General features: G+C 45.9%; 1 long non-coding RNA gene across 1 annotated transcript in view; it reads right to left on the bottom strand.

Annotated features, from left to right (window-relative positions):
- Window positions 1-1,271: 1,271 nt before the first annotated feature.
- LOC143813988 (uncharacterized) overlaps window positions 1,272-19,145 on the bottom strand; it is a 90,056-nt gene continuing 72,182 nt past the window's right edge. The window contains exon 3 of the long non-coding RNA XR_013223622.1: window positions 1,272-1,472. This is a non-coding gene — a long non-coding RNA (uncharacterized LOC143813988). The remainder of the gene's footprint in view (window positions 1,473-19,145) is intronic.

The raw sequence follows: 19,145 nt of genomic DNA, 5'->3' as shown, positions 1-19,145 counted from the left end.
GTGGACTCTGGATCAGGCCTCTACAGCTTAATTTCAACCCAACCAAATGACAAAGTGTGATACGGCGGGTTGTCTAACTTTTTGCAACTGAAAAAGTATAATTTTTTTTAAATGTGCCTTAGGTCTGCAGACAGTTTCATACCCTTACAGATTGTAAGCCCTCGCGGGCAGGGTCCTCTCCTCCTGTACCAGTCATGACTTGTATTGTTTAAGATTACTGTACTTGTTTTTATTATATAAACACAACAGTGATACCCAATGGTATTATATAGGAATACCTCATTTTTATATACAAAGAAATAATTAAATACCATAGAACCACAAAATGTGCAGAAGATTTAGTGGAAACCACTTAAAGGGAACCTGTCACCACGTTTTTGGAAGATGGGATAAAAATAGCGTTAAATAGGGGCAGAGGTGGGCATTACATTAGTGTGTTTGTTATGCGTTTATTACCCACCTAAGTTGCCGAAATACCTTTGCAAAGTCTCCGTTTTCGCCTGTCAATCAGGCTGGTCTGGTCAAAAGGGCGTCTTGTCTTCCCCCAGATTTTGCGTAGTTTTCCGTTGGTGGCGTAGTGGTGTGCGCATGCCCAAGGTCCCGAATCCTCTGCCAGGGGATTTAAAAAAGCGCGCTGTTCGTGATTTCATTGGTGATCGGTGGGCGCGGCCATCTTCCTTTGGCCGCGCGTGCGCAGAAGCGGCGCTCTGCTGGCCGCGGCTTCAGGAAAATGGCTGCGGGATGCCGCGCGTGCGCAGATGGATATCGCGGCGGCCATTTTCCTGAAGCCGCGGCCAGCAGAGCGCCGCTTCTGCGCACGCGCGGCCAAAGGAAGATGGCCGCGCCCACCGATCACCAATGAAATAACGAACAGCGCGCTCTTTTAAATCCCCTGGCAGAGGATTCGGGACCTTGGGCATGCGCACACCACTACGCCACCAACGGAAAACTACGCAAAATCTGGGGGAAGACAACGCCCTTTTGACCAGACCAGCCTGATTGACAGGCGAAAACGGAGACTTTGCAAAGGTATTTCGGCAACTTAGGTGGGTAATAAACGCATAACAAACACACTAATGTAACGCCCACCTCTGCCCCTATTTAACGCTATTTTTATCCCATCTTCCAAAAACGTGGTGACAGGTTCCCTTTAAAGGGACAAAGTAATCCGTGCTCCCGACATGGAAAGACCAAGAACCACCAAAACAGAGAATGTATAATAAAAAGTATATCTTTATTTAATTAATAATAATATGACAATAGAAGGGCATACAATAAATGTGCACATATCAAGATATGCACAAAAAATAGAAATGATTAAATTAAAAGTAATTTTGTATATAAAAAACTCTCAGGAGGACTCTGTGGCTTGTCCTCTATCCTGCGGTGTAGGAGATGTCTGGTCCTTTCGCTCCTAATTTTGGTTGCACTTCGTGGAGCCCCACTGAGGTGTCTTTCTGGACACACAGGATCTATGGAATATGATGAGGGAGATTATTATTAGAGAGATGCTATGTTTTGAATAATTAATTTTTATATATATATATATATATTTTTGTGAATTTTTAATATGTTTGCATTTTTCAAGTTCACATTATTATTTGGATTTATTATTATTTTTCATTTTTATTATTAGATTTTATTACTATATTTATTTTTATTATTTTTATTGTGTATCATTAATAATTTATTATTTACTTATTTGCATATTTATGTTTATTATTTTTTCTTTATTTTTATTAACACTGTAACACCATCCATTATTTATTAATTTCTATCTATTTAATTTTGACTTGATTTGCCATACCATCACAACATTCAATTTATTATATTAATATTTATCTAAGATCAATGTTATACACTCACCGGCCACTTTATTAGGTACACCATGCTAGTAACGGGTTGGACCCCCTTTTGCCTTCAGAACTGCCTCAATTCTTCGTGGCATAGATTCAACAAGGTGCTGGAAGCATTCCTCAGAGATTTTGGTCCATATTGACATGATGGCATCACACAGTTGCCGCAGATTTGTCGGCTGCACATCCCAAAGATGCTCCATACAAGGCAGGATGGATCCATGCTTTCATGTTGTTTACGCCAAATTCTGACCCTACCATCCGAATGTCGCAGCAGAAATCGAGACTCATCAGACCAAGCAACGTTTTTCCAATCTTCTACTGTCCAATTTCGATGAGCTTGTACAAATTGTAGCCTCAGTTTCCTGTTCTTAGCTGAAAGGAGTGGTACCCGGTGTGGTCTTCTGCTGCTGTAGCCCATCTGCCTCAAAGTTCGACGCACTGTGCGTTCAGAGATGCTCTTAGGCCTACCTTGGTTGTAACGGGTGGCGATTTGAGTCACTGTTGCCTTTCTATCAGCTCGAACCAGTCTGCCCATTCTCCTCTGACCTCTGGCATCAACAAGGCATTTCCGCCCACAGAACTGCCGCTCACTGGATTTTTTTTCTTTTTCGGACCATTCTCTGTAAACCCTAGAGATGGTTGTGCGTGAAAATCCCAGTAGATCAGCAGTTTCTGAAATACTCAGACCAGCCCTTCTGGCACCAACAACCATGCCACGTTCAAAGGCACTCAAATCACCTTTCTTCCCCATACTGATGCTCGGTTTGAACTGCAGGAGATTGTCTTGACCACGTCTACATGCCTAAATGCACTGAGTTGCCGCCATGTGATTGGCTGATTAGAAATTAAGTGTTAACAAGAAGTTGGACAGGTGTACCTAATAAAGTGGCCAGTGAGTGTAGGTATATGGATTTTTTTAGATATATATATATATATATATACATACACATATATAGAATCTTATATATACAATATATATACATATAGATATATGCACTTTATTATAATATATACATATATAATATTAGCCCCTCCACTCACTCATTATTCACTCATGATATTCAAGCATGTACTCTATTAATAATAATTGTTTACTCTGAAACTCATGTTTTATTTAATTTCTACCCTGATTTCTTGTGACATATTGCCCTGAGTGGTAAGACACCTATATATAAACAGTATTTGCTTATATGCCCGTTTACTTTGCAGCACTCGATACTTAACATTGTCCATACCATATCCCTGGTTGTGCGCATGCGCGGTCGGTGCCCTGTGGTCTTCATGCCCATGGTAACGCTGGGGACACATCCCGTGCGTCCGGTCACATGGCGACGCGGCTTTGGCTTCCTGGTTGTCTGGGCTGCGCATGCGCCGGTTACATCAGGGGTCACTGGCATCGGTGCCTATTTTAACTTATTTGTGTATAAAAACCCACCGATCTTGCCTAAATATACACCTCCTGATGAAGGAATCTACATTCCGAAACGCGCTTCGGGGTGCGTGGTATCAAGACCCTTGCAGTATTTAAAGGTATATTCCCCTATTTTCTTTTTTGATTTTTGAACACCATGCATATGTCACTTTAAAATTGCACATTGTATAGCACTTTGTTGATCTGTGCACACATGCACTTCATTCTGTGTGCTTTACTTTTTCTATAGTGATCACCGTTATACACAGGTTATAATATTTTCTTCTACTCACTAAGATATATGTGTGTACTGTGATGCAGTGACCCCTGTTACAGCTAGGGGGCGCTGTGTGTGCTCCTCAGAATATGCATGGAGGCGTATCTGTGGTTATAATGGTGATGAGCTAGTGACTGGCAGGATTGTAAATGGCTGGTATGTGTCGCAGAGGGAGTCTGCGCTGTAAGCCTGATGTAATGTTGTTGTTCTGGGACCTGTAGTCCCACAAGTATTTGTATAATTATGATGGGAGGCTTACTGGGCTAGGTCGAGAGCTGGGCGGGTTGGACTAGCCACACACACACACACCACCTATGGGAGTGGTTACAACTAAATAATGTGACCATGGTGTGGTCACATGGTGGTGTAGTGGGCTCTGCAATGGAGTCGGTAGTGGTCTCTGTAATGGAGACTGTGTAGATCCTGGACGGCTTGTGTGTTGGGAGCTCCTGAGTGTGGACTGGATCCCTGAATAGCGCACTGTGAGGCCGTGGATCTGAAGACCTGTGTGTTGGGAGATCCTGGGAGTAGGATCGGATCCCTGTTAAGCGCACTGAGAGATTTGTGTGCTGGACGGTCCCAGGTGGGGAAGGATGTCCTGAATAGCGCACTGAGTGGCCTGTGTTGGAAGTCCTGGGAGTAGGATTCCTGAAGAGCACATGGGAAGGAGTGGAGGCAGAGTCTGCAACGGCACTGCACTGTGGAAGCTACAGCCCATCTGAGGGTCTGGACTGTCAGGTGGCCTAGTGAGCAAAGCATTGTCCCAGATCGGCAGCTTCCTGCGAGAGAGAGGACAGATAGGAGGTCAGCGTGTGGAGCAGGAGCTCCAGAAAGGTAATACCCGGGAAGGGGGCTATCATAACGGCAGAACAGACTGTGCTTGTTGTGTTACATGGATACTGATGAATTGCTCGGCGTACGGTCACCCATGGTAACTGGACAAAGTGAGAAGTCCGGCCTGTTTAGTGAACTGTGAGTTGAAGCCGTATAAAATGCATAATGAACTGTGCATGACCCGGTTTATGCTGCATAAAATAAACCGGATGGACTGTTTTGTGAGAAAAACGTGCCTGTGTGACTGAATCCCATTGCTAAGCGAATGTCCCCCAACACATTCAGTAAGCGCTATCTCACAGTACATATACATATACACTTTTCAATTTTTGAGTTTCCACAGAAATTTAAAATAACCAATCCATTTAGTTCAACTTCACAATTGTGTTCCACTTGTTGTTGATTCTTCACCAAAAATTTACTTTTAGCATCTTTATGTTTGAAGCATGATATGTGGGAAAAGGTTGAAAAGTTCCAGAGAGGATTAGTGGAGCAAACACTGTAAGGGCATATGTAAACAAGATGAAGGAGTAAGATGGGTTAATAGAAAAGCTAGAGCCATGTAATAATAAGTGCTTACTCAGCAGACATACCCAAAAGAGACAGATACATAGAGTGGGGTCCTGACTCCTGCGGTGCAAGCAGAGATTGTACCATTAAAGGAATTGTTGCAAGATGATAGGCAGCAGATGACAGCAAGCAGAGATTGTACCATTAAATGAATTGTTGCAGGATGATAGGCAACAGATGACAGCAAGCAGAGATTGTACCATTAAAGAAATTGTTGCAGGATGATAGGCAGCAGATGACAGCAATCAGAGATTGTACCTGTGTGAAGAGAGGAGATGGATGTTAATTCCCGGCCGTTGAAATAACTCTCGATGCTTAGCTGTGTGATGCTTTGCTGCAGGGATGCATGTGCCTGACCCCTCACGTGTGCACCCCTTAAGATGCTACAACATTTATAGGACTGAGTAAAGGGGCCTGTGGGGAGTGCATTATACTATACATGCCTATGGGGAGTGCATTATACTATACAGGCCTATGGGGAGTGCATTATACTATACAGGCCTATGGGATGTGCATTATACTATACAGGCCTATGGGGAGTGCATTATACTATACAGGCCTATGGGATGTGCATTATACTATACAGGCCTATGGGGAATGCATTATACTATACAAGCCTATGGGGAATGCATTATGCTGGCAGCCAGTACAATATAATGCACCCCCATTAGGCAGCCAGTACAATATAATGCACCCCCATTAGGCAGCCAGTCCAGTATAATGCACCCCCATTAGGCAGCCAGTACAATATAATGCACCCCCATTAGGCAGCCAGTCCAGTATAATGCACCCCCATTAGGCAGCCTGTATAGTATAATATACTGGTGTACAAGAAGAAGAGCACTCACACTCCGCAAACTTTTTTCTGCCTTTATTCTGGCATCATATAAATAGCAGGAACCTATAGGGAGAACATTTATATGATGCCAGAATAAAAACTGAAAAAAGTTTGCGGAGGGTGAGTGCTCTTCTTCTATAACAGATATTTGATTGGACTTACTTTTTACTTGAATGAGCACCCGAATTCCGCTATTGGCAATATAACGCAAAGTCAGCTGTGATTAGTATGTGCTGATTATCTAGCGTGCTGTTGGTGCGGACTCAATTTTTTCTTTTTTTTGCTATGTATAGTATAATGCACCCACAGTAGGCAGCCAGTACTGCCTACTGCTGTGCACGCCAATACAGTTACATAGCGTAGCTACAGGTGGGCCCCCTGAGAGCGTGGGGCTCTGGGCCACCGCCCCCTCTGCCCCCTGGTAGCTACGCTACTGGGTCTGACCACAACCATTTTTTTATCCATTATAGATCCTGTCACTGCTCTGATAGTGCAACTGCAGCACTCAGCCTAGAGGTGGCAGATCTACGCACTGTCGTAGGTTTGGGGACCGTGACTCCCAGGCAACCCTTAGTGGAGCCCAAGATTGCTTTGCCTGACAGGTTCTCTGGGTGGTGTGACAAGTTTGTTGTTTTCAGGGAGGTCTGTAAGCTTCAGTCTGTATACTTCAAGTTACATCCTTGTTCCTCAGGAATTGAGGAGCAACGAGTAGTGATAATAATCTCGCTCCTTCAGGGTGACCCCTGTTGTAAATTCCGTTCTCGGGCTCCCTCCTGTGGTCATGAGTGGTACTGTGTGAGTTTGTTCTTGGGCTCCCTCTGGTGGCCTTTAGCGATATGGCTGGTCTTGGCTGGGCTCAGCTGTTTCATCTCCTGCTAGGCTGGGCCTATTTAACTCACCTGGACCTTTACTTGTCGCCTGCTGTCAGTGTATTCAGTCCTGATCCTGTGCTCTCCTGAATATTCCTTGTGACCAGTCTCCTGCTATGAGAAGCTAAGTTTGCTTGTTCAGTTTCTCATTATTTCCTTGAAAACGTTTCTCATTATATTATGAGTTCAGCCCAGCTTGCTTGTATGTGATTTTTTGCTTGCTGGTTAGTTCTGGGGTGCAGAGTGCGCCCCTCACATCGTGAGTCGGTGTGGGGGTTCTTGTATTCTCTGCGTGGTTTACTTTTGATAGTTTTGTACTGACCGCACAGACACCTATCTATTTTCTGCCTATCTAGTATTAGCGGGCCTCATTTGCTAAACCTGTTTCATCTCTACGTTTGTGTTTTCCCCTTAACTCACCGTTTTTATTTGTGGGGGGCTATCTAAAACTTTGGGGATATTTCTCTGAGGCAAGTGAGGTCTTTGCTTTCTCTCTAGGGGTAGTCAGTTTCTCAGGCTGTGATGAGACGTCTAGGTTTTCAGGTAACGTTCCACAGCTACCTTTAGTGTGTTTGGATAGGATCAGGATTGCGGTCAGTATAGCTTCCACATCCCCAGAACTTGTCCTATATATTCAGGGTATATGTGTCAGGTCAGTTTGAGATCCTACCACCAGGATCATAACAGTACAGCAGGCCCGAAAGTGTTAATGCAGCAAAAGAGGGAGAAGAGAAATCTTAAGGTCATTTTTTTTTTTTTTCCTCTGCACTGTGTTTAGTCTCTCTCCTCCCCTTAATCTCTGGGTGGCTTTGAACTCAGCTGCAGATATGGACATTCAGAGTCTGTCTTCTAGTGTGGATCATCTCACTGCAAGGGTACAGGGCATTCAGGATTATGTAGTCCGCAGTCCTATGTCAGAGCCTAAAATACCTATCCCTGAGCTGTTTTCCGGAGATAGATCTAGGTTTTTGAACATTAAGAATAATTGTAAGTTATTTCTTTCTCTGAGACCTCGCTCCTCTGGTGATTCTGTTCAGCAAGTTAAAATTATTATCTCTTTGTTACGCGGTGACCCTCAAGATTGGGCATTCGCTCTGCCGCCAGGAGATCCTGCATTGCTGAATGTGGATGCGTTTTTTCTGGTGCTTGGAGTCCTCTATGAGGAACCAAATCTGGTAGACCAAGCAGAGAAAGCTTTGCTGGCTCTCTCTCAGGGTCAAGATGAAGCAGAGGTTTACTGTCAGAAGTTTAGGAAATGGTCTGTGCTCACTCAATGGAATGAGTGCGCCCTGGCGGCGATTTTCAGAAAGGGTCTCTCTGAAGCCCTTAAAGATGTTATGGTGGGGTTCCCCACGCCGGCGGGTCTGAATGAGTCAATGTCTTTGGCCATTCAGATTGATCGGCGTTTGCGGGAGCGCAAACCTGTGCACCCTCTGGCGGTATTTTCTGAGCAGAAACCTGAGCCTATGCAATGTGACAGGATTCTGACCAGAGTTGAACGGCAAAACCACAGACGTCAGAATGGGTTGTGCTTTTACTGTGGTGATTCTGCTCATGTTATCTCAGCATGCTCTAAGCGCACAAAAAGGGTTGCCAAGTTTGTCACCATTGGTACTGTACAACCTAAATTCATTTTGTCTGTTACTTTGATTTGCTCTCTGTCATCCTACCCAGTTATGGCTTTTGTGGATTCAGGTGCTGCCCTGAATTTGATGGATTTGTCATTTGCCAGGCGCTGTGGTTTTATCTTGGAGCCTTTACAATTCCCTATTCTGCTAAAGGGAATTGATGCTACACCATTGGCCAAGAATAAACCTCAGTACTGGACTCAATTGACCATGTGCATGGCTCCTGTACATCAGGAGGTAATTCGCTTTCTGGTGCTACATAATTTGCATGATGTTGTCGTGTTGGGTCTGCCATGGCTGCAGGCTCATAATCCAGTCCTGGATTGGAAAGCAATGTCTGTGTCAAGTTGGGGTTGCGAGGGGATTCATGGCGATGCTCCTTTGGTGTCAATTGCTTCTTCTACTCCTTCTGATGTCCCTGAATTTTTGTCGGACTACCAGGATGTATTTGATGAGCCCAAATCCAGTGCCCTACCTCCTCATAGGGATTGTGATTGTGCCATAAATCTGATTCCTGGTAGTAAGTTCCCTAAGGGACGACTTTTTAATTTGTCTGTACCAGAACATACCGCTATGCGGAGTTATATAAAGGAGTCCTTGGAGAAGGGACATATTCGCCCGTCCTCCTCCCCTTTGGGTGCGGGGTTCTTTTTTTGTGGCCAAGAAGGATGGTTCTCTGAGACCCTGTATAGATTATCGCCTTCTAAATAACATCACGGTCAAATTTCAGTATCCCTTGCCACTGTTGTCCGATCTGTTTGCCCGGATTAGGGGGGCCAGTTGGTTCACCAAGATAGATCTTCGTGGAGCGTATAATCTTGTGCGCATAAAGCAGGGCGATGAATGGAAAACAGCATTTAATACGCCCGAAGGCCATTTTGAGTACTTGGTGATGCCTTTTGGGCTTTCTAATGCCCCCTCTGTGTTTCAGTCCTTCATGCACGACATCTTCCGAGAGTACCTGGATAGATTTATGATTGTGTACCTGGATGATATTTTGGTCTTTTCTGATGATTGGGAGTCTCATGTGAAGCAGGTCAGGATGGTATTTCAGGTCCTGCGTGCCAATGCCTTGTTTGTGAAGGGCTCTAAATGTCTCTTCGGAGTCCAGAAGGTTTCCTTTTTGGGCTTTATTTTTTCTCCTTCTACTATCGAGATGGATCCAGTCAAGGTCCAGGCTATTCATGACTGGACTCAACCTACATCTGTGAAGAGTCTTCAGAAGTTCTTGGGTTTTGCTAATTTTTACTGTCGCTTTATCACTAATTTTTCTAGTGTGGTGAAGCCTTTGACGGATTTGACCAAGAAGGGTTCTGATGTTACGAATTGGTCTCCTGCGGCCGTGGAGGCCTTTCAGGAGTTGAAACGTTGGTTTTCTTCGGCTCCTGTCTTGCGCCAGCCCGATGTCTCTCTTCCCTTTCAGGTCGAGATTGATGCTTCTGAGATTGGAGCAGGGGCTGTTTTGTCGCAGAGAAGCTCTGATGGCTTTGGGATGAGACCATGTGCTTTCTTTTCAAGAAAGTTTTCGCCTGCTGAGCGGAATTATGATGTTGGTAATCGAGAGTTGTTGGCAATGAAGTGGGCATTTGAGGAGTGGCGACATTGGCTTGAGGGAGCCAAGCATCGTGTGGTGGTCTTGACGGATCACAAGAATTTGACTTATCTCGAGTCTGCCAAACGGTTGAATCCGAGACAGGCTCGATGGTCGCTGTTTTTCTCTCGTTTCAATTTCGTGGTTTCACATCTTCCAGGTTCGAAAAACGTGAAGGCTGATGCCCTTTCTAGGAGTTTTGTACCTGACTCCCCGGAAGTTTCTGAACCGACTGGTGTTCTCAAAGAGGGGGTGATTTTGTCTGCCATCTCTCCTGATCTGCGACGGGTGTTGCAGGAGTTTCAGGCCAATAGACCTGACCGTTGTCCACCGGAGAGACTGTTTGTCCCAGACAGATGGACCAGTAGAGTTATTTCCGAGGTTCATTCTTCGGTGTTGGCAGGTCATCCTGGGATTTTTGGTACCAGGGATTTGGTGGCGAGATCCTTTTGGTGGCGTTCCTTGTCGCGGGATGTGCGTTCCTTTGTGCAGTCCTGTGGGATTTGTGCTCGGGCCAAGCCTTCGTGTTCTCGTGCCAGTGGATTGCTTTTGCCTTTGCCTGTCCCGAAGAGGCCTTGGACGCATATTTCCATGGATTTTATTTCGGATCTTCCTGTCTCTCAGAAGATGTCTGTCTTCTGGGTGGTTTGTGATCATTTTTCCAAAATGGTCCATTTGGTACCCTTGCCTAAGTTGCCTTCCTCCTCCTATTTGGTGCCACTGTTTTTTCAGAATGTGGTTCGTTTACATGGTATTCCGGAGAACATTGTGTCCGACAGAGGATCCCAGTTTGTGTCCAGATTTTGGCGATCCTTTTGTGCTAAGATGGGCATTGAATTGTCTTTTTCGTCAGCCTTCCATCCTCAGACGAATGGTCAAACCGAACGAACTAATCAGACCTTGGAAACTTATTTCAGATGTTTTGTTTCTGCTGACCAGGATGATTGGGTGACCTTTTTGCCATTGGCTGAGTTCGCCCTCAATAATCGGGCTAGTTCTGCTACTTTGGTTTCACCTTTCTTTTGCAATTCTGGTTTTCATCCTCGTTTCTCCTCGGGTCAGGTTGAGTCTTCTGACTGTCCTGGGGTGGATTCTGTGGTGGATAGGTTGCAGCAGATTTGGAACCATGTGGTGGACAATTTGACTTTGTCCCAAGAGAAGGCTCAGCGCTTTGCTAACCGCCGTCGCTGTGTGGGTCCCCGACTTCGTGTGGGGGATTTGGTATGGTTGTCTTCTCGTTATGTCCCGATGAAGGTTTCCTCTCCTAAGTTCAAGCCTCGTTTCATCGGTCCTTATAAGATTTTGGAAATCCTCAACCCTGTGTCTTTTCGTTTGGACCTCCCAACATCGTTTGCCATTCATAATGTGTTCCATAGGTCATTGTTGCGGAGATATGTGGTGCCTGTGGTCCCTTCTGTTGATCCTCCTGCTCCGGTCTTGGTCGAGGGGGAGTTGGAATATGTGGTGGAGAAGATCTTGGATTCTCGTATTTCGAGACGGAGGCTTCAGTACTTAGTGAAATGGAAGGGTTATGGTCAGGAGGATAATTCCTGGGTTGTCGCCTCCGATGTCCATGCGGCCGATTTGGTTCGTGCCTTTCATTTGGCTCGTCCTGATCGGCCTGGGAACTCTGGTGAGGGTTCGGTGACCCCTCCTCAAGGGGGGGGTACTGTTGTGAATTCCGTTCTCGGGCTCCCTCCTGTGGTCATGAGTGGTACTGTGTGAGTTTGTTCTTGGGCTCCCTCTGGTGGCCTTTAGCGATATGGCTGGTCTTGGCTGGGCTCAGCTGTTTCATCTCCTGCTAGGCTGGGCCTATTTAACTCACCTGGACCTTTACTTGTCGCCTGCTGTCAGTGTATTCAGTCCTGATCGTGTGCTCTCCTGAATATTCCTTGTGACCAGTCTCCTGCTATGAGAAGCTAAGTTTGCTTGTTCAGTTTCTCATTATTTCCTTGAAAACGTTTCTCATTATATTATGAGTTCAGCCCAGCTTGCTTGTATGTGATTTTTTGCTTGCTGGTTAGTTCTGGGGTGCAGAGTGCGCCCCTCACATCGTGAGTCGGTGTGGGGGTTCTTGTATTCTCTGCGTGGTTTACTTTTGATAGTTTTGTACTGACCGCACAGACACCTATCTATTTTCTGCCTATCTAGTATTAGGGGGCCTCATTTGCTAAACCTGTTTCATCTCTACGTTTGTGTTTTCCCCTTAACTCACCGTTATTATTTGTGGGGGGCTATCTAAAACTTTGGGGATATTTCTCTGAGGCAAGTGAGGTCTTTGCTTTCTCTCTAGGGGTAGTCAGTTTCTCAGGCTGTGATGAGACGTCTAGGTTTTCAGGTAACGTTCCACAGCTGCCTTTAGTGTGTTTGGATAGGATCAGGATTGCGGTCAGTATAGCTTCCACATCCCCAGAACTTGTCCTATATATTCAGGGTATATGTGTCAGGTCAGTTTGAGATCCTACCACCAGGATCATAACAGACCCCCCCCCCCAAGCATAGACTTTCTCTCTCCCATCTGACTTCCAGTCGCTCCAGACAGTGGAGGAATTTTTTCTGGCACTGGGTCATATATACGACGACCGTGATTGCATCTCCATGGCTGAGACCACACTACGTCAACTTTAGCAGGGAAACCGGCTGGCGGAGGAGCAGTGCTCAGAGTTTCGGAGGTGGTCCACTGACACTACGTGGAACGACCCCACATTCCGTAGCCAGTTCAGTGAAGGGCTATTAGTAAGGGAGAAGGATGCCTTAGCCCTGTGCGAGATGTTTCCTGTGAAGTGGCCATGTCTCTGGCTATCTGGGTGGATCGCTGTTTTCGCCAGAGACATAAAGAGACACCCCAATGTGCAAGAGATCCGGGGCCAAGGGAAACCTGGCCTGAGCCATTTGAAGAACCTATGCAGTTGGGTGGGGCAACTCGTTCTGGAAAGGAGTCTGTTGTTCGACACAAAGATGGAGTATGGTTTTACTGTGGTAAAAAGGGCTATTTCGTGGGCATGTGTTCTTCCCTATATCACTGTAAACAGACGCCGGAAAACTAAGGAGCCTGGGTTGTGGGGAGGTTATCATACCGGGTGTACATATCTCCTACGTGGGTAGGATACAAATTTTTTTGCCTGCTGAAATCCATGTGGGCAAAAATAAGGTGGTTGTTTCTGTCTTTCTGAACAGTGGGGCGGGGTTTAACTTTATCAATTCTACAACGTGACCGCTGAGTACAGGAAGAGCTGTGGGCACCGGAGAAGCAGGGACATGCAGAGATGCGCCGGGAGCAGGTGAGTATGAAGTGACAGCTGCCGCTCCCCCTTCTCCACCGACCCCCTGGGACAATGACTCGAGTATAAGCCGAGAGGGGCACTTTCAGCCTAAAAAATGGGCTGAAAATCTCAGCTTATACTCTAGTATATATGGTATATATATATCTTGGGAAAAATAAATCACCTTTTGCAGGCAGTTGCCAGAGGTGGTGCCTGCGCTGCAGCCTGATTGCATATGTAGTGTGCATATAATTAATTTGTTAAAGGTTATCCTGAAATTCAGTAAAACAAAATCTGTTTTGAAAATAGCGCCAGCCTCGCCTGCGCAGTAGCCGCTATCAGTGTATGTAGAAGTGATCCGAAAGCTGCTACTGCGCAGGCGGCACCATCTTTATAGAGAAAAAAATATCCTCCTCCAAGATGGCACTGCCGGCGCATGCGTAGTAGCAGCTTTATATCCACCCGATACCTGCTACTGCACAGGCTGTGGTTTACAAATACTGATGTAAAATACTGAACATGTGAACAGGGCCTTATTCTGTATATACACTGTATATACACACTTCTCCTGTCACATTGTCGGAGAGGCTGTATTGCACGTCTGGATTGTCATTATTGGTTTATTTTTTGTATTCCTATGGCCAAACAAAAACAAATCTTGGAAAACCTGTTTAAATAGGTTACCCCAAGTAACCCCCTCTCCTCGGTATATGGGATAACTTGCCAATCTCTGGGACCCCCATAATCTCGAGAACCAGAGCTCTGAAGAGCATCACGTAACTAGAGCTGTGGTCGATTCTGCGCACTGCAGCACCATTCACATGTAGCTCTTCAAATAACTCCTTTAAAGCACCACTCCAGCATTTTTCTTTATTGCAAAGCTGAAGTGGTACTTTAAATGTAAGTCCGCTGCCGCCTGTCTCGTACTCACTTTCCGCTGCCTTCATTGGCCTCCAGCAATGCCCCGGTTCGTCTCCTGTGAAAAGTGACCTGCTTGCAGCTCTAGTGTTTTATGAAGTGGCACGGAGGTCACTTTTCAGTAAAAGTCTATGAGACCATCCTCCTGGACTCGTTCTGGCTATCATAACCTTGTATTGACAGCTTGTAATGTAACTTTTGACTTCCATCTGTCAGAAGCTGCACTTACAAAATAGTGCCGTGGGACCAGAGCGGTGCTGAAAAGCGGGGAAGATGCCGGAGAGCAGTGGCGTATCCAGGCACACCCATATCCACCCATAGGGGATATTCATTACTGTAGTGAGCGGTAACGGTGACCGCTAAGTACAGGAAGAGGCTGCCGGCGCCGGGGAAGGAGGGACTGCACTGCGCCAGGAGCAGGTGAGTATAACGGAGAGGGGAGCGCTCCACTGCGCGATATTCACCTACTCCTTGTTCCAGCCGGCGCTTCGTCTTCAGCAGTGACGCTCAGGTCAGAGGGCGCAGTGACGTGGTTAGTGCGCGCCCTCTGCCTGAACGTCAGTGCAGAAGACGCTGAAGATGGAAAGGCGGCTGGAACGAGGAGCAGGTGAATATTGAAAGTGCCGGGGGTCTGAGCGACGGAGAGGTGAGTATGTGATTTTTTTTTATCACAGCAACAGCAAATGGGGCAAGTGTCTGTATGGGGCATCTTATGGGGCCATAACGTTTGTGCAGCACTATATGGGGCAAGTGCCTGTATGGAGCATCTTATGGGGCCATAACGTTTGTGCAGCTTTATATGAGGCAAGTGTCTGTATGGAGCATCTTATGGGGTCATAATCAATGTTTGTGAAGCACTATATGGGGTAAGTGTCTATATGGAGCATCTTATGGGGCCATAATTAACGTTTCTGCAGCACTATATGGGGCAAATATCTTTATGGAGCATCTTATGGGGCCATAATCAACGTTTCTGCAGCACTAAATTGGGTAAATGTCTCTATGGAGCATCTTATGGGGCCATTATTAACCTTTATGCAGGATTATATGGGGCTCCTGATTCAATATGGATATTCAAAAACACTTAAAGGGAACCTGTCACTCCCCCAGGCGTTTGAAACTAAGAGAGCCACCTTGTGCAGCAGTAATGCTGCATTCTGACAAAGTGTCTCTTTTAGTTATTGGTGATGTAACTGCAGAAATAATCCGTTTTGTAATTTGTCCTAAATACCTTTCTTCAGTCCTGGAGGCAGGCCTTTCCCCCCCCTGCTGCAGACGCCACACAGCCGTCACTCAAGTCTTCTTGGCGCCGGGCACCGCCTCCTCAGCGCTGTTTTGAAATCAGCCGGCGCCTGCGCTCTTTTGTCATGCCTTGGGCAGGCGCAGTGAGCACTGCCCGTCCTCTGTCCTCATATGCAGTCAAGCTGACTGCGCCTGTGCGGCCGCCCTGCCTCGGAATCCCAGCCTCGCAGTGTGTCAGGACTCTGAACATTTTTTACCTTTTGTGCATTACTGCCCTTTTTCAAAATGGCGTCTTTGGTCTCATGTGCACTGTGTCTTCCTGCTATAAAACTCCACCCCAGCCTTCAGTCTGTGCTAGAGTATTCTGCCTTGCATCCAGCTCCTGACCTCTGAATACTCCCTGGCTATATACCTGCTCCTGTGAACCTGTGTGGTGATCCTGCTACTCTGCTCTGAGTTCCTGCTCCATACACAAGTTTCCAGTAATCCTCCTTCATCTGCTGTTCGTGTTTACTTCCATCTGCATTTGCTGAACATGTAAGCTGTTTCTGCTTTGCAATAACCTGAGACTATTAACCAGGCCTCCCTGGTTGAGCTAAGATATGATTTGAACTGCCTAATAAGCATATCTATCTGTGCCTGGACTAAGACAAGGATTTATTCGTGTCAAGTATCCTCAAGAATAACTGTGCTTCATAGACTTTCCGCTTGATTGCATTTTCCTCTGAAGTTTCCTATAGACTGCTAAGCTGCATTTGATATTTGCACCAAGTGTTGTGGACTTGAGTTTCTCTCTGCACCTGTTTGAATCACTGTGTGATAATATAGACTTTACCACTTATAAAACTGTGTCCTGTAGTTGTCTTGTTCCATGCAAAGAGTCTCCTGAGTTATCCCCTATAATTATTACAGGATACTCTAGCCTAAAAAAAAAGGAGACTGCTGGAACAATGACTGCAGAAAGCAAATTAGAGCAGGTGTTTTCCATAATTAGATCACTGCAGAAAGATGTGGAAGGTCTGCAAAAGAAGTTTGGAAGCTTTGAAAACAATCAACAAGTGTTTGGACAAACTTTGCAGGACTTGAGCAACCGCATGGCAGCCCAGGAAAACAAACTTGCTGGCAAAGAGTCCCAGTATGGACGGGCTTTTCAGGACATAAGCACGCAAATAGCTGCACAAGTGACTTTACCCTCTGGGCAACCTCCACCAGCTGGCCCACCTAAGTTGCCCCGATTCAGATTTGATGGTGATCGCGACAAATTTCGTGGCTTTGTGAATCAATGTATGCTATATTTTGATGTGCATGCTGACCGTTTTCCTACTGATAGATCCAAAGTATTGTGTGTAATAATGCTACTGACCTCACGAGCGCTCGCCTGGGCGAATCCGATGATTGAGTCTCGTGACCCACGGTTAAATGACTTGGATGATTTCTTGGCCGCTATGGCATTAATGTTTGATGACCCTAATCGCCATGCAACTGTCACGGGAGTACTGGGTAGACTAAGGCTGGTTACCCGGGCCCCTGCGATATCCCTCAGGCTAGGGAAACCCTGTCTGTCCCTTTCCCAGAAGTTACACTAAAGGTGTGCATGTCTGGGCCGCCAGGCCTAACCCTGTCTCCTGTTTCAGCCCTAAACTGAAACCACCACCTGCCACCCAGTGAAGAGACCACACACCAATCCCCACAGAAAGTACAGACAGGGAAAACTGAAAAACGCACCACGCCGCAGACACACAGGAATACACTATAATGTGCACAGGGCAAAACAAATACAAATATAGGAAGGAGGAATATGACAAAGGATAATCCTCCACCAGATACGATATTCCTACAACAAGACCACCACTCCAGACCGGAATCAGTAGGCACAAAGCACAAGCTATAATCGGCGAGGCCCAAAGTCCAGTACGACTATTTAAAGGCCGTGGTGGTGACCCAGCCTCCAAGCAAATTACCAGCTAGGTTAACCCGAGAAAGCTGGATAAAATCTAGCCGACGCCACTGAGCGTGTAGTGGACGTATGTGGAATTACCGCTGTCTGTCGGACGCCCTAGTGTGAACAGCGTCTGACGTGACAGAATAACGTTCTGTTATTGAGTATGCCACTGAATTAAGGAGATTGGCGGTAGATACCAATTGGGACAGTTATGCACAATTGCCAATTTTTAAAAGGGGTCCGTCTAGTATTGTAAAAGATGAACTAGCCCGCTCTGAGTCACCACAAGAGCTAGAGACATTTATACAGCATTGTGTGCGCATAGACATTCGCCTTACAGAGCGTAGGCAGGAGAAATTTGCTGCATATAACCGTGTTTCTAACTTTTCCCTTCCTTCCAAAGAGCCTGCAGGTAAAACCTCTCAGGAGGTGGAGGAGGTGCCTATGCAAATTGATTCCGTTCAGAGGCGCGAGATCAATGAGCGCCGGGAGCATCACCTTCGTGAAAGTCTATGTTTCTACTGCGGCCAGTCTGACCACTTCTTGATCAATTGTCCTAAGTGTCCTAGACGGCCTAACAAGGTGCTAGCAGCAATAGGGGGTATGACAACTGTGATGATGAATCTGACATCTCTGAATGTAGCCTGCCTTTAAACGCTGTATTCCATTCACTTTCTATGACTTCACCCCCCAAGGAGCTGAAGGAAAAGAACTCTCACTGTTCTCTCCCTATTAAGATCCTGTGTTCAGGACAGTGGATTTCCAGTTCAGCTATGATTGACTCTGGTGCAGGTGGCAATTTCATGGATATCGCATTTGCCAAGGAACATGGTATTAAAATTCAGCAAAGAGCCTCTCCAATTACCATGGAAACAGTGGATGGGTCACCTTTAATCTCTGGGCCTGTGGATCAGGAGACCGTACCCCTTGAAATTTGGTTGGAGCCTAATCATCAGGAGCAACTTTCTTTCTTGCTAATTTCTTCTCCTCATTTTCCTGTGATTTTAGGCATTCCTTGGTTGCGTTCTCAGAACCCAATTATCAACTGGGAGACCAAGGAGATTATCTTCCCAACAAGGAGCAACTCAGCGTTAACAGAAGCTGTTCCTGAGTCCACGGCTACGGAACCACATGTACAGGTATTTTCTTTACCTCCAGCATATAAAGAGTTCTCTGACATCTGTGACAAGAAGAATGCAGATCAGCTTCCTCCACACAGGCATTATGACTGTCCCATTGAGCTGCTTCCTGGGGCAGCTATTCGTTTTGGTAACGTATACCCTTTGGCGGCACCTGAGCTTCAAGCCTTAAAGGAGTATATTGATGAAAATCTGGCCAAAGGCTTCATACATCCTTCTTCCTCACCAGCAGGGGCACCTATATTTTTTGTAAAAAAGAAGGATGGGACCCTGAAACCCTGTGTTGACTATCTGGAACTCAATAAGGTAACCGTACGAAACTGTTACCCTTTGCCTCTGATTCCCGAATTACTGGAAAGAGTCCGCCATGCTAAGGTGTTCTCTAAACTGGAACTTCGTGAGGCTTATAATTTGGTGCACATTCGTCCAGGGGATGAGTGGAAGACAGGATTCAGATGCCGGTATGGACACTTTGAATCTCTTGTGATGCCCTTCGGGCTTTGTAACACCCCTGCAACGTTTCAACACCTTGCTAATGACATTTTCAGAGATTTGTTGGACCAGTTTGTAGTGATCTATTTGGACGATATACTAATCTTTTCTGACTCTCTACAGGAACATGAAGAACATGTTAAAACTGTTTTAAGACGTCTGAAAGAGAACCATCTGTATATTAAGCCGGAGAAATGCGAGTTCCATCGTTCTAAGATACAGTTCTTAGGTTATATCATCTCTCCCCAGGGGCTGAACATGGAATCTGGTAA

This window comes from Ranitomeya variabilis, chromosome 1 (genome assembly GCF_051348905.1).
Source record: "Ranitomeya variabilis isolate aRanVar5 chromosome 1, aRanVar5.hap1, whole genome shotgun sequence".
In the NCBI taxonomy this organism is placed as follows: Eukaryota; Metazoa; Chordata; class Amphibia; order Anura; family Dendrobatidae; genus Ranitomeya; species Ranitomeya variabilis.
This window is presented reverse-complemented; position numbering and strand designations above follow the sequence as displayed.